Source organism: Pinus tabuliformis, chromosome 2_2 (assembly GCF_031772625.1).
Source record: "Pinus tabuliformis cultivar Carrire ecotype Pingquan chromosome 2_2, CPIR1, whole genome shotgun sequence".
NCBI lineage: Eukaryota > Viridiplantae > Streptophyta > Pinopsida > Pinales > Pinaceae > Pinus > Pinus tabuliformis.
The window spans coordinates 955734424-955747956 of record NC_142300.1 but is presented as its reverse complement, the minus strand read 5'-3'; positions in this window follow the sequence as shown (position 1 = coordinate 955747956).

Here is a 13533-nt window from a genome sequence, read left to right as displayed (position 1 = left end):
TAAATTTTCCAATTGAAAACAAGTATTCCAAATAGTTGATTTCTCCTTGTGTTGCATGTTTTGTATCTTTAATGAAGTAATCTCCTAACCTAAAGCCATAAGGGATAAAAATCATTTTCCTTGACTCCTTATCTAAGTTGAATCCTTGAAGAATAGTCTAATAGGACACCTCTCTTATGACCAATCTATCTGGTACTTATTTGGGCAAGAAATGAGGTGAAGTAGTGGCACCATAAATTCTATTATTCTTGCAAATATTAGTTCCCCATAAAAGCATAAGTTTCTTAGCCTGATTAGTCAATATTGCACATTCTTTAAAAAAAATAATGAAATACAATCAAGTCAAGAAGACATCATAAAAAGTTGAATAAGACTTTTTATATTTGTTCTCCCATGAAATTTGGAAATAGACATGAATTGACACTTCTAAAACATGGCATATGAGATTCAAACCCAATAATGCATTTCTAGCACATCACATCTAATAAACATGAAGACATATAAAATGAGAGCACCACACAAACATTTTCTAATGTGTTATGAACCTTCTCAATCATGATATTGAGCTGATTTTGTTGGGTCCCTATAATACTAGTGATTACCCCATTACTATTGTAGTTGTATCTCTTATTTATATTGTGTGCCCCTATTGTCCCCATATTGTTCTTACTGTGCCCCATAGAATCTCTCTATTGTTATTTTTATGGCTTTATATCATTATTGCTAGGTCGGATGGGTTATATTGTGACTCCTTAGACTCCTATATATAGAAAGGAGGTTTTGTCATTTGAATCATCCAAGAATTGTTCATTTGTGTAATGTAAAGGAGGTTGCCCCCTCGAAGAGGCTGAATTCTAAGGCGTTGATCTCTCTTTTCTATCTTTTTGTGAGCTGGTTTCATAACATTTGGTATCAGAGCTTTGGATTCTAGGGTTTTGCTGCTCCAAACAGGTCATCGTGGCATTTTCGCTATAAATTTTTTCTGCGACTTTTAAGAAGCTAAAAAAAAAACCATTTGAGAAGAAATCGCGCTGAATCTCAGGTCTGAATTTCAGAGCTTTTCGCACTATATTTGCGGAGATATGATCTGAGGAAATTTGTCTTTTTGCAAACTCCTGAATTACATTCCAAACAGGTGACCTGGGGAAAATCGTCATAAATTTCTCTCTGGGCATCAGATTGAAATTTCGTAAGAAGGAATAGAAAGAGGATGGACTGTAGTTTCTTGTATATATTTTTCAGAGCCAAAGGTCAAAACAGTGACTCATGGCATGTCGTACAAGTTCGCTCTACTAAACTAGTCTATAATCAAGTCATCTTGGGAGATTGTGCATAACTCTTCCTTGGAGAATCCAATTTGGATCAGACTAGTGGCATTGGAAAGAGGACACAAAGGGCTACTACAGATCGCAATTTTAGAACAGGATGATCCAAAATTGCAGAGATACATCAGATTCAATATCAAGCTTCTACAAAGTGAAAAAGAGGTGTGTAGTTTTTTTTTAATTTTTGCATAAGCTTGGTTTGAAAAATTAGTTTGAATCGGTAATTGATGCCCCGAGGAAAGAAAATGCAAACACCTAGTAAGCAACCTAAAAGCTCTAGCATGACTCATGAAGAAGAGGAAGAAATGCAACATGATATATCAAAATTATGAGACCAAGTGCAACAAGTGTCACTTGCACAAAAAGCAACAGAATCTAAGATGGATGGTTTAAGGAAAGATGTAGAAGCTAAGATGGATGGTTTAAAGAAAGGTGTAGAAGATAATATGGATTGTTTAAAGAAAGGCGTAGAAGCTAAGATGGATGGTGTGGAAGCTAAGATGAATGGCATGGATGCTAAAATTGATGGCATGGATGATAAGATGGAAGAATTGAAGATAAATATGAATAAGTTGCTACAAGAAATGGTCACTAATGGTGAAAGGGTAGTAAAGGAAACTCATGATGAGAACAAAAGAAATGTTAATCATGATTCCATAGACTCTAATGTTGGATCGAAGACCCACCATATTCCAAAAATAAATATGAGGAAGTTTGATGGCAAGGATCCTGCAACATGGATATTACAGATGGAGCAATTTTTCGATCTCAATAATGTGAAAAACACACAAAAGGTACATATTGCAACTTTATATTTGGAACAAAATTAGTTTGTATGGTATTAGTGGCTTTGCTCTCCTAAACAAATTATCACTTGGGCAATTTTTACGGAAGAATTGACAGCACATTATGAGGATACAAAAAGCAACACTTTTTTTAAGCCAATTGATAAGTCTCAAACAAAAGGGTTCAATAATGGAGCACATTGAGGAGTTCCAAAAATTGAACATAAGGGTAAAAAATATTCCAGAGGAGCATAGGATTGATGTGTTCATAGGGACTTTAAAGGATAATATCCAACATGATGTTCGCCTTTGGGAACCTGATTCATTAGAGAAGGCATTCAGGTTAGCAAGAAAAATGGAAAGCAAAATTATGGCAACCAGGAAGCATACCACTCACAACTATAAACATGGTAGTGTTGTTTCCCCTAGTCTTCCACAACCTATAAGGTTGACACCACAACAATTGGAAGAAAAAAGAGAAAAAGGGCTTTGTTACAGTTGTGATAGCAAATACACTAAAGGTCATAAGTGTGCTGAGAAGAAATTATTCTACATAGATTGTGAAGAGGAAGAAGAAAAGGAGCAAGAAAGGACAAAAGAAGAGGATATACTCCAGGAACAAAGCCTAGATAAAGAAGAAATGGATCCGACCATATCTTGTAATGCATTGGCTAGAATTACCACTCCTCAAACCATCAAGATAGAAGGACAAATCAAGAAGAAAAAGGTAATAGTGTTGATTGATTCAGGAAGTACCCACAATTTTATTCATTGTAAAGTAGAAAAAGAATTGAATTGCTTCTTATATCCAACACCAGAGTGTCAAGTGATGGTTGCAAATGTAGGAACAATAAATTGCTCTGGAAAGTGCCATAGTATCAAGCTATCCATGGGAGAATATGTATTGACTAGCCCAATGCTTTCCATTCCAATGGGAGGTGTTGATGTTGTACTAGGAGTCCAATGGCTACAATCCTTGGGTACAATAGCTTCTAATTTTCAAGAACTTTTCATGAAATTTTCTATGGAAGGAAAGGAAGTTGAATTAAGGGGTATTGCAGGGAAATCAGGAAAGGTAATCAGCTCTAACGGTATTACAAAGCTTCTAAAAAAGGAACAAAGAGGTGTAATTGCACAATTATGTTCGCTAGATGTTTCCACGTTCGAATCATCTATTTCTCTAGATCTCCAAAAAGTTTTGGACAATAATTCCAAGGTATTTGAGACTCACAAAGGTCTCCCACCTATTCATGATCATGATCATGCTATTCATCTGATTCCAGGAAGTGTTTCTCCAAACATCAGGCCGTACAGATATCCCTATGCCCAAAAGAGTGAAATTGAACGTATGGTTGCAAAAATGCTAGAGGTTGGTATAATTCAACCGAGTCAAAGTTCTTTCTCTGCTCCAGTAGTATTGGTGCACAAGAAGGATGGATCATGGCACATGTGTCCGGATTATAAGATCACTATTAAAGATAAGTTTACCATTCCTGTCATTGATGAATTACTGGATGAATTGCATGGATCAATGTACTTCACCTTGTTGGATCTTCATTCAGGATATCATCAAATCAGAATGAAGACTGAAGACATTCCGAAAATAGCATTTAGAACTCATGAGGGTCATTATGAATTTTTTGTCATGCCTTTTGGCCTTACCAATGCACCTTCAACATTTCAAGGTTTGATGAATTCCATTTTCAAACCATTCCTTAGAAAATTTGTGTTAGTATTTTTTGATGATCTACTAATCTACAGCAAGTCTTGGAAGGATCATGTTGAACATGGTGACAGGGTGCTACAACTATTGGAGGAGAAACAATTATATGAAAAAAGATCCAAATGTTTCTTTGGAGTACAAGAGGTGGAATATCTGGGTCATATTGTATCTCATGAAGGAGTTAAGGTAGACCCTAGAAAAATTAAAGCCATTAAGGAATGGAAAATCCCCACATCTGTAAAGCATCTGCGAGGATTTCTCGGGTTGATATGGTATTATCGCAAGTTTGTTAAGAATTATGGGAGAATAGCAGCACCTCTAACAACATTATTGAAGAAAGATGCATTTTCATGGACTCCAGAAGCAACAAAGGCCTTCGAGCATCTTAAAGAGGCAATGTGCCAAGCACCGGTCTTAGCTACACCAGACTTCACAAAAACCTTTATTGTGGAATGTGATGCTTCAGGAAATGGAATTGGTGTTGTTTTAATGCAAGATGAAAGACCAATTGCTTTTGAAAGTCATCCAATCAAGGGAAAGTTTTTACAGAAAGCTATTTATGAGAAGGAAATGTTGGCAATACTCCATGCACTTAAGAAATGGCGACCCTACCTAATGGGAAGACACTTCAAGGTAAAAACAAATCATGATAGCCTTAAATACTTTTTAGAACAAAGATTATCCTCTGAAGAGCAACAAAAGTGGGTCACAAAGATGTTGGGTTATGACTTTGAAATCATCTACAAAAAGGGGAAGCAAAATGTGGTGGCAGATGCACTCTCAAGAAAGGATGAGGATGTGGAAGCATTCGTGTGCGCCATTTCTATTATCCAACCAGATTGGATAAACGAACCAAGGGAGGAATGGAAGAATGAAGAAGAAGTGTGGGCACTTATTCGAAAGTTACAACAAGACTCTAGTACGTCTGATACATTTAGCTGGCAAAATGATTCGTTATGGTACAAAGATCGCTTATACCTCTGTAAGAATTCCCAACTAAAACAAAAGATTCTTATGGAATTGCACACTTATCCCTTAGGAGGGCACTCAGGATTTTTAAAAACTTACCACAGGGTTAAGAAGGAATTTTTTTGGGAGGGCCTTAAATCAAATATTCAAAAGTTTGTGGCGGAATGTTTCATTTTCCAACAAAATAAAGTTGAAACAATTAAGACACCGGGTCTATTACAACCTTTATCTATTCCAAGCCAATGTTGGGAGGAGGTTTCAATGGATTTTATCATAGGTTTACCCAAGTCTGAGGAAAAGAGTGTCATCATGGTGGTAGTTGACAGACTTACCAAGTATGCACACTTTTGTGCATTATCACATCCATTTAAAGCCAGTACAGTTTCTACTGCATTTATGGAAACAATTAAAAAGCTACATGGAAACCCAAAGATTATTGTAAGTGACAGAGATCCCATTTTCACTAGAAATTTTTGGACAAAATTATTTTCTTGTCTTGGTACTCAGTTAGCTCATAGCTCATCTTATCATCCTCAATCTGATGGGCAAACTGAGATAGTAAACAAATGTTTTGAAGGATATCTTCGTTGCTTTGTATTTGATAAACAGACACAATGGGTCAAATGGTTTCCTTTGGCTAAATGGTGGTATAACACTTCCTTCCATACAGCAACAAAAGTGACCCCATTTATGGCACTTTATGGATATCAACCACCATCCATCACATCATATTTAAGAGAAAATTATAAGGTTCAAGCAGTGGAACATCACATCGAACATCAACAACAAGTCCTCCAACTCTTAAAGGATAACCTCGTGTTGGCACAAAATAGAATGAAACAACAGGCAGATCAACATCGCAACGAAAGAATTTTTGATGTAGGTGATTGAGTATTCCTACAACTACAACCATATAAGCAAATGTCCCTCCAACAAGCTAAGAAGGATAATAAATTGTCACCAAAGTATTATGGTCCATACAAGGTGTTGCAAAAGATTGGTACTCTGGCATACAAATTGGAGCTTCCTGCAGCTTCTCTATTGCACCCAGTTTTCCATGTTTCATGTTTAAAGAAGGTTATAGGCGACAAGCTCCCAGTTCAAACAATATTTCCAGAACTTGACGAGGAAGGAAAATTTATATTGGAATCAGAAGCAGTCACAGAAACAAGAACTCGACAGTTACGAAATCGATCAATTTCGGAGTATCTTATCAAGTGGAAGAATTTATCCGCTGAAGATTCCACATGGGAGGATGAGAATTTTATACAGAAGCATCCAGAACTACTCAAGCGTTGAGGACAACGCTTTTTTGAAGGATAGGGGCATGTTGGGTCCCTATAATACTAGTGATTACCCCATTACTATTGTAGTTGTATCCCTTATTAATATTCTTGTGCCCCTATTGTCTCCATATTGTTATTATTGTGCCCCATAGAATCTCTCTATTGTTATTTTTGTGGCTTTATATTATTATTGTTAGGTTGGATGGGTTATATTGTGACTCCTTAGACTCCTATATATAGAAAGGAGGTTTTGTCATTTGAATCATCCAAGAATTGTTAATTTGTGTAATGTAAAGGAGGTTGCCCCCTCGAAGAGGCTGAATTCTAAGGCATTGATCTCTCTTTTCTATCTTTTTGTGAGCTGGTTTGATAACAGATTTGATATGATCGTTGCCCAAATGAATAATGTGCCTGCCATGGTTATTATATAAGCCAGTGGAATCCATGCATCAACAAATTCAAAACAATCCTTTTCACTATATAATTGGCATAACAACATCATGAGATACATGTTTGGCTCCCTAAAAACCTCAAACCTCAAACCTCTAATCTTATACCATCCAAAATTTCTTTAGAAGAATTTTTTATCCTCCTTCCACCAAATAGCCAATATATTTTCTATATCATGTTTACTATAAAAGTCCCTAACATAAGCAATACTAAAAAACACTTATCGTAGTGGAAATCTATAATATTTTCCCACTTCTTCAAATAATATATTCCTTACACAATCACCTTTTTTCATTAACAACAAGGTGTTTCTTGAAGTTAGGCTCATGGATTATGACCCATTCAATTTCTTTAGTACAAGGGAACATATATGCTCTCACATCATCATAACATAAGTGAGATCTTGATATTGACAAAAACTTTATCATCATTTTCCCTTACAACAAGCTCATATGGGGTATTGTATTGGATATGTTGTTATGAAACCAGCTCACAAAAAAATATAAAAGATAGATCAACGCCTTAGAAATAAGACTCTTCAAGGGCACAACCTCCTTTACATTACACAAATGAACAATTCTTGGATGATACAAATGACAAGACCTTCTTTCTATATATAGGAGTCTAAGTTGTCATAATATAATCAGAGCCGACATAACAATAATAATGTAAGGGCACAATAATAATAATGGTGGGCTTCTATGGGGCACAATAATAACAATATGGGGACTACATGGGCACAACAATATAATAAGGGGGTTATACTACTAACAATAAGGGTCACAGTAGTAGTATAGGGACCTAACATGGCCCTCTCCTTCAAAAAGTGTTGTCCTCAACGCTTGAGTAGTTCTTGATGCTTCTGTATAAATTCTTGTCCTCCCATGTGGAATCTTCAGCGGGTAAGTTCTTCCACTTGATGAGATACTCTGAAATTGATCTATTTTGTAGCTTTTGATTTCTCGGTTCTATGACTGCTTCAAGTTCCAATATGATTTTTCCTTCCTTGTCAAGTTCTCGCAATACTGTTTGAACTAGGATCTTCTGCAACTTTTAAATGAGTTCCCACTCCTTTGGGAATATGGATATATGTAAGGCCTGACCTTTGGAGGAACACTTCGTGGAATCAAGTGAATAGCATGATCATGATCATGAATAGGTGGGAGGCCTTTGGGAGTCTCAAATACCTTGGAATTATTGTCCAAAACGTTTTGGAGATGTGGAGAAATACATGATTTCAATGTGGGATCCTCTAGTGAACATAATTGTGCAATTACACCCTGTTGTTCTTTATTTAGAAGCTTTGTCATGCTGTTAGATTTGATTATCTTTCCAGGTTTTCCTTCGATACCCCTCAATTCAACTTCCTTTCCTTCCCAAAAAAATTTCAATAAAAGTTCTTGAAAATTAAAAGCTATCGTACCCAAAGATTGTAGCCATTGGACTCCCAGTAAAACATCAGCACCACCCATTGGAATGGAAAGCATTGGGATATTCAATACATATTCTCCCATGGATAGCATGATATTATGGAACTTTCCAGAGCAATTTATGGTTCCTCCACTTGCAACCATCACTTGACACTCTGATGCTGGATATAGGAAGCTATTCAATTCCTTGGCTATCTTGCAATCAATAAAATTATGGGTACTGTTTGAATCAATCAACATTCTTACCTTTTTCTTCTTGATATGTCCTTCTATCTTGATAGTTTGAGGAGTGGTAATTTCTTCCAATGCATTACAAGATATAGTAGAATTGATTGCTTGAGACTCGATGTGATCTTTCAATTCTTGAGCATTATTCTTCTTGATATGTCCTTCTATATTGATAGTTTGAGGAGTTGTAATTCCGTCCAATGCATTACAATATATGGTCGGATTCATTTCTTCTTTCTCGATGTGATATTTCAATTCTTGAACCTTTTTCTTCTTGATATTTCCTTCTATCTTGAGAATTTTAGGAGTGGTAATTCTTTCCAATGCTTTACAAGATATGGTCGGATTCATTTCTTCTTTCTCTGGGGTTGGTTCCTGGTGTATATACTCTTCTTTTGATGTTTCTTGATCATTTTCTTCCTCCTCTCCACAATCAATGTAAAATAATTTCTTCTCAGCACACTTATGACCTTTAGTGTATTTGTAATCACAATTGTAACAAAGCCCTTTTTCTCTTTTTTCTTCCAATTGTTGTGGTATAACCCTTGTAGGTTGTGCAAGGCTAGGAGAAACAACACTTTCATCTTTATAGTTGTGAGGGGTAGACTTCCTTGTTTCCATAATTTTGCTTTCCACTTTGTAACAAAGCTCTTTTTCTCTTTTTTCTTCCAATTGTTATGGTGTTTCTCTAAAGAAGGTGTTGTTATTTGTATCCTCATAATGTGCTATCATTTCCTCCATGAAAATTGACCACGTAACAAGTTGTTTACAAGAAAAAAGCCCTTTATACCATAAAAATTGATCCGGTTCTAAATATGAAGATGCAATACATACCTTTTGTAACAGTGGTACACATTGTAGTTCAAAATATTGCTCCATCTGTAGTATCCAATTTACTGGATCATTTCCATCAAACTTCTTCATATCACCTTTTCTTGATCTCAGGAGCTCAATCTTGAAATGACTGTAACTCTGTACTTTCATATCTCAAAGTTCTGAAATTGTCTCCTGCAATAGCCTTATAAGTCCTCTTTCTAACCCAGCAATTCTGATCAAAATTTGATTCTCCAAGAAAGAGTTATGGCCAATCTCCTAAGATGACCTGATTATATAATGTTTTAGTAGAGCGAAATTGTACGACGTGCCGCGTATCACTATTTCGGCCTTCGGATCTGAAAACTATGCACAGAATGCTACAATCTGTCCTCTTTATGTAACTTCTTACGAAATTTCAATTTGTTGCTCAAAGGGAAAGTTATGACGATTTTCCCAAGGTCACCTATTTAGGATGTAATTCAGGAGTCTACAAAAACCATAACTTCCTCATATCATATATCCGAAAATATAGCGAGACAAGAACTAAAATACGGACTCGCGATTCAGAATTATTTCTTCTCAAATGGGTTTTTTCTTTGGCTTCTGAAACTTCTTAGCGAAAAGGTTATAGCGAAAATACCACAATGACCTGTTTTAGATGAAATTATGGATCTTGAACAAACTATAACTTCCTGACATCATATCTCTGAAAATGTATCGAGACAAGCTCTAAAATTCAGACCCGAGGTTTAGCAATATTTCTTCTCAAGTGGGTTTTGTTTTTAGCTTCTGAAACGTCACAAAAAAAAAAGTTATAGCGAAAATACCACGATGACCTGTTTGTGTTGGAAATAATACTGAGAGGGAGGAGGCATGAATCAGTATTAGCAAATCAATAATCATTTCATTTCCATTATCATATTCATATACACTACTTCAGTTTAGGCAACCCGCGTGTATACGCAACTGTGTTTAATACAACTAGCATATATCCAGTAAACTTATGATTCAGTTAGTTGATATTTAATGAGTGCATCAGAACATTATTAACCATATAAACAGTATAGAGGTGCAATAAAAGAGAACAGATCATCACACATAAGAAGCACACATGAACACCATGATATAAGGTGGAAACCCAATGTGGGTGAAAACCACCTACTGCAATCGTCTCTATCTTCTTTTAATAAGAAACTTCTTTTTACAATATTTCTATATTGGTGCAGTCTTATACCAGTACGCAGGCTTCTACCTGCAAAAGGCTACAACCTTCTCTCGTTATCCAACTTCTCCTGGAAGGGAGTACAACCCCCTAGCTCTTGTACTAGTTGATGTACTAGTACGTAGGTGCTAACCTACAGAAGGCTACAACCTTCTCTTTTCTTCCAGGGACCACGTTTCATAAATTTCAGACTAGATCCATCAATACAAAACAATCACCATTGCAATACAACCATCAACTATATCTGCATCATCAATCTCTGAATTATCCATCAATTGAATCACTGAAAACCCTGTCACTGACACAAAGTCACCAGAACACAGAGCAAAACCTAAAACTCTGCAACAACCACTAGAACAAACAGCAACTTCAAATATAAAATCTCATAATGTATACACTACTTGGTTGTGTCAAACCAGAGTGTATACGCTCTTTCACCAAAGGGAACCCGCATACAAATATGAAAATAATTACTTATACCTTTGCTGCAATTTTCAACTTTAGATATACCCAGAACATAATATATAAAAGATAAGACATGCGTCAGTATTCAAATCTATTCATGATCATACCATATAATGATAAAGAATTTCAGTCTTCATGATCCCGGTTCATCAACCTTCATTCGCCACATAAGTGCATCCTTAACAATGCATCACATATCCATAACCTGCATACTAGATCTCACCATTCATCAGCTATTCATCATTTGCACACTTGCACATTGGCCTAGTGATCTTCTTCTCTTTATATAGGTTTAGGCCTCTCTCAATACCATGGTCCAAAACCACGTAGAATCAATACCTTGGACCCAATACTTGGGGTCAATACCTTAGACCAAATACCATGGACCAAATACCACGGACCAAAACTTAGTTTTCCGACATGTACGTGCCTTTCCTTCTGTGAAAGTGCGTGTGTACTTTATACGCGCCTCTGTATATAGTGAACCTGCGTGTATACGCTACTTGGTATATAGTGAAACTACGTATATACGTGACTTGGTATATAGTGAACCTGTGTGTGTACACGACTTGGTATATAGTGAAACTGCGTATATACGTGACTTGGTATATAGTGAACCTGTGTATACCTTTCTTTCTTCATGCTGTGAGTCTAAACTGTGATCTGTCATCTGAGTGAGTTTCCATCAAGGACAACACTTGAGTCATACCTATATCATAATGCCAACAATCTCCCCCTTTGGACTTGATGGCAACAACCACACCAAGTCACTCTCCGCCTTTAACATTAAGGGCAAAGGGCGGACCAAGATATTCTCTCCCTTGGTATAAATTCTGTTGTCCATACTCCCCCTAAGTACATGCTGAAATTTATGATTGAGCTCTCTTTTTGTACACACTAAGATGTATCAATCCGTCCATTCTCCCCTGAGCACATTTTGAATTCTCTAATCGAACTCCCCCTTTATACATGCCAAGATGTACCAATCCGTCCATGATACCCATGAGCACATGTAAGGTCTACAAAATAATAACATGACTCTATACATACATCGCCAATGACCTTCCTATCACCAAAGACTATACGTACATCAATATCCCAACCAAGTGGGGATACACCATTTTTTATTCATACACCCAACCAAGTGGGGATATACCAAATGTTTATACATGACTCAAAAACAAGAAAAATTACATCATTCATCCCATGCAAAGTGGGTGTACAAATCTTTACATCAAAATGATATACATGATTTTTATAACAAAGACCAACAATCTAATCAAGACCATGATAGTCATCAGCAACTATCGTACACCATATATGATTTGCACCATAAGCATCTGCATCCAAACCTATAACCAGCAATCCCATTCTTTCAACCAAGAATAAGTAGCAAGATGTATCATTAGCATCCTCACCAAAGACTTCTAACCATAATTCCAACAATGCATTATTCAGAGCATATGCTCCCCCTAAACCTATACCAACCAACATATACCATGACCGATCATATCTGACTTCTTTCCTGAATCTGTTCTGCTGCTTTTTCCTTAGAGCTTCATATACGCGACTCTGCAGCCTCTAACTCGCGTATATACGTGATTTCAGTTTCCCCTGTGTATGTTATGTCTGCTAACTAAGTTATGCCACATCTTTCTGGCACTAATTTTGTCTCCTGAGATTGAGATGATGTATGCTCCTTTTGCTTTAGTGTCTGAATTTTGCTCCTGCATTCCTTTTATTTATGTCCAAACTTGTTACATGCATAACATCTTCCATGTTTCATATTTCTTTTATTGCAATCAATAGCTTTGTGACCAAACATATTGCAAGCAAAACAATATCCCTTAAAGTACCTGGAACGTGATGATCTTTCTATGTGATGGTTTTGAACCATTCTTCTTCTACATCTGGCTGCAACATGTCCAAGATTATGACATTCATAACATTCAACATTACTCATCGAAGGAAATAACCGTCTATCACTTCCATAGTTAGGAGCAAAATATCTTCTTTGAATAATTTCTTTCCTTGGTTGTTGTTGGGGTTGACCACTTATTTCTTTGTTGATCATTTTAGATTTTGCATTAGAATTCCTTTCCTCACCCTGTGAGCTAGATTCACCTTCAACAGTTTCATAAAAGCCAATACCAGTTTTGATAGTAGGGGATCTTTGACTACTAAGAATATCATCCAAAATCTTAGTATTGTCTTGAAATCGTAACAATTTATCCTTTTCTTCTAATTTACCTTTTAAGATATTTACCTCAACCTGATGTTGTTCTTCCTTTTCCAGATATTGCTTCTTTATGTTTTCTTCAGCTTTTCTTCCTTCTTCCACTTGTTGCCTTAATTTGAGCACTTCATGTTCTTGTTCTTCAAGAGCTTCTTTATTCTGCTTCTTTGATTCTTCAAGATCTTCTTTTAGAGAGAGGATCTTAGATTCAAGTCTCTGAATTGTTATGCTCTAATCTTTTACTACATCCTGCAGCTGCTCCCTTACTCTGGTTATTGTCTCCAGCTGATCTTTTAATCTAGTAACTTCTTATGTTTCTACGTCCTTATTTTCATATGCCATGATAAGTCTAATGTCTTCATCACTATTGGATGAGTCATTACTATTATTATGATTATAATAACTTCTATTACCTTCTTCAGACATCTTTCCTTTGTTATGAGGGCATCTAGCAGCGTAATGACCAACTCTACCACAACAAAAACATTTGGAAAGGTAGCTTATTTGAAACCTTCCAGATCCCCATTGAAGATTCTTGACAAAATTTACCTCATATTCTTCTTTGAAATGTATCCTGATTCACTGAGTGTTTCTTTTC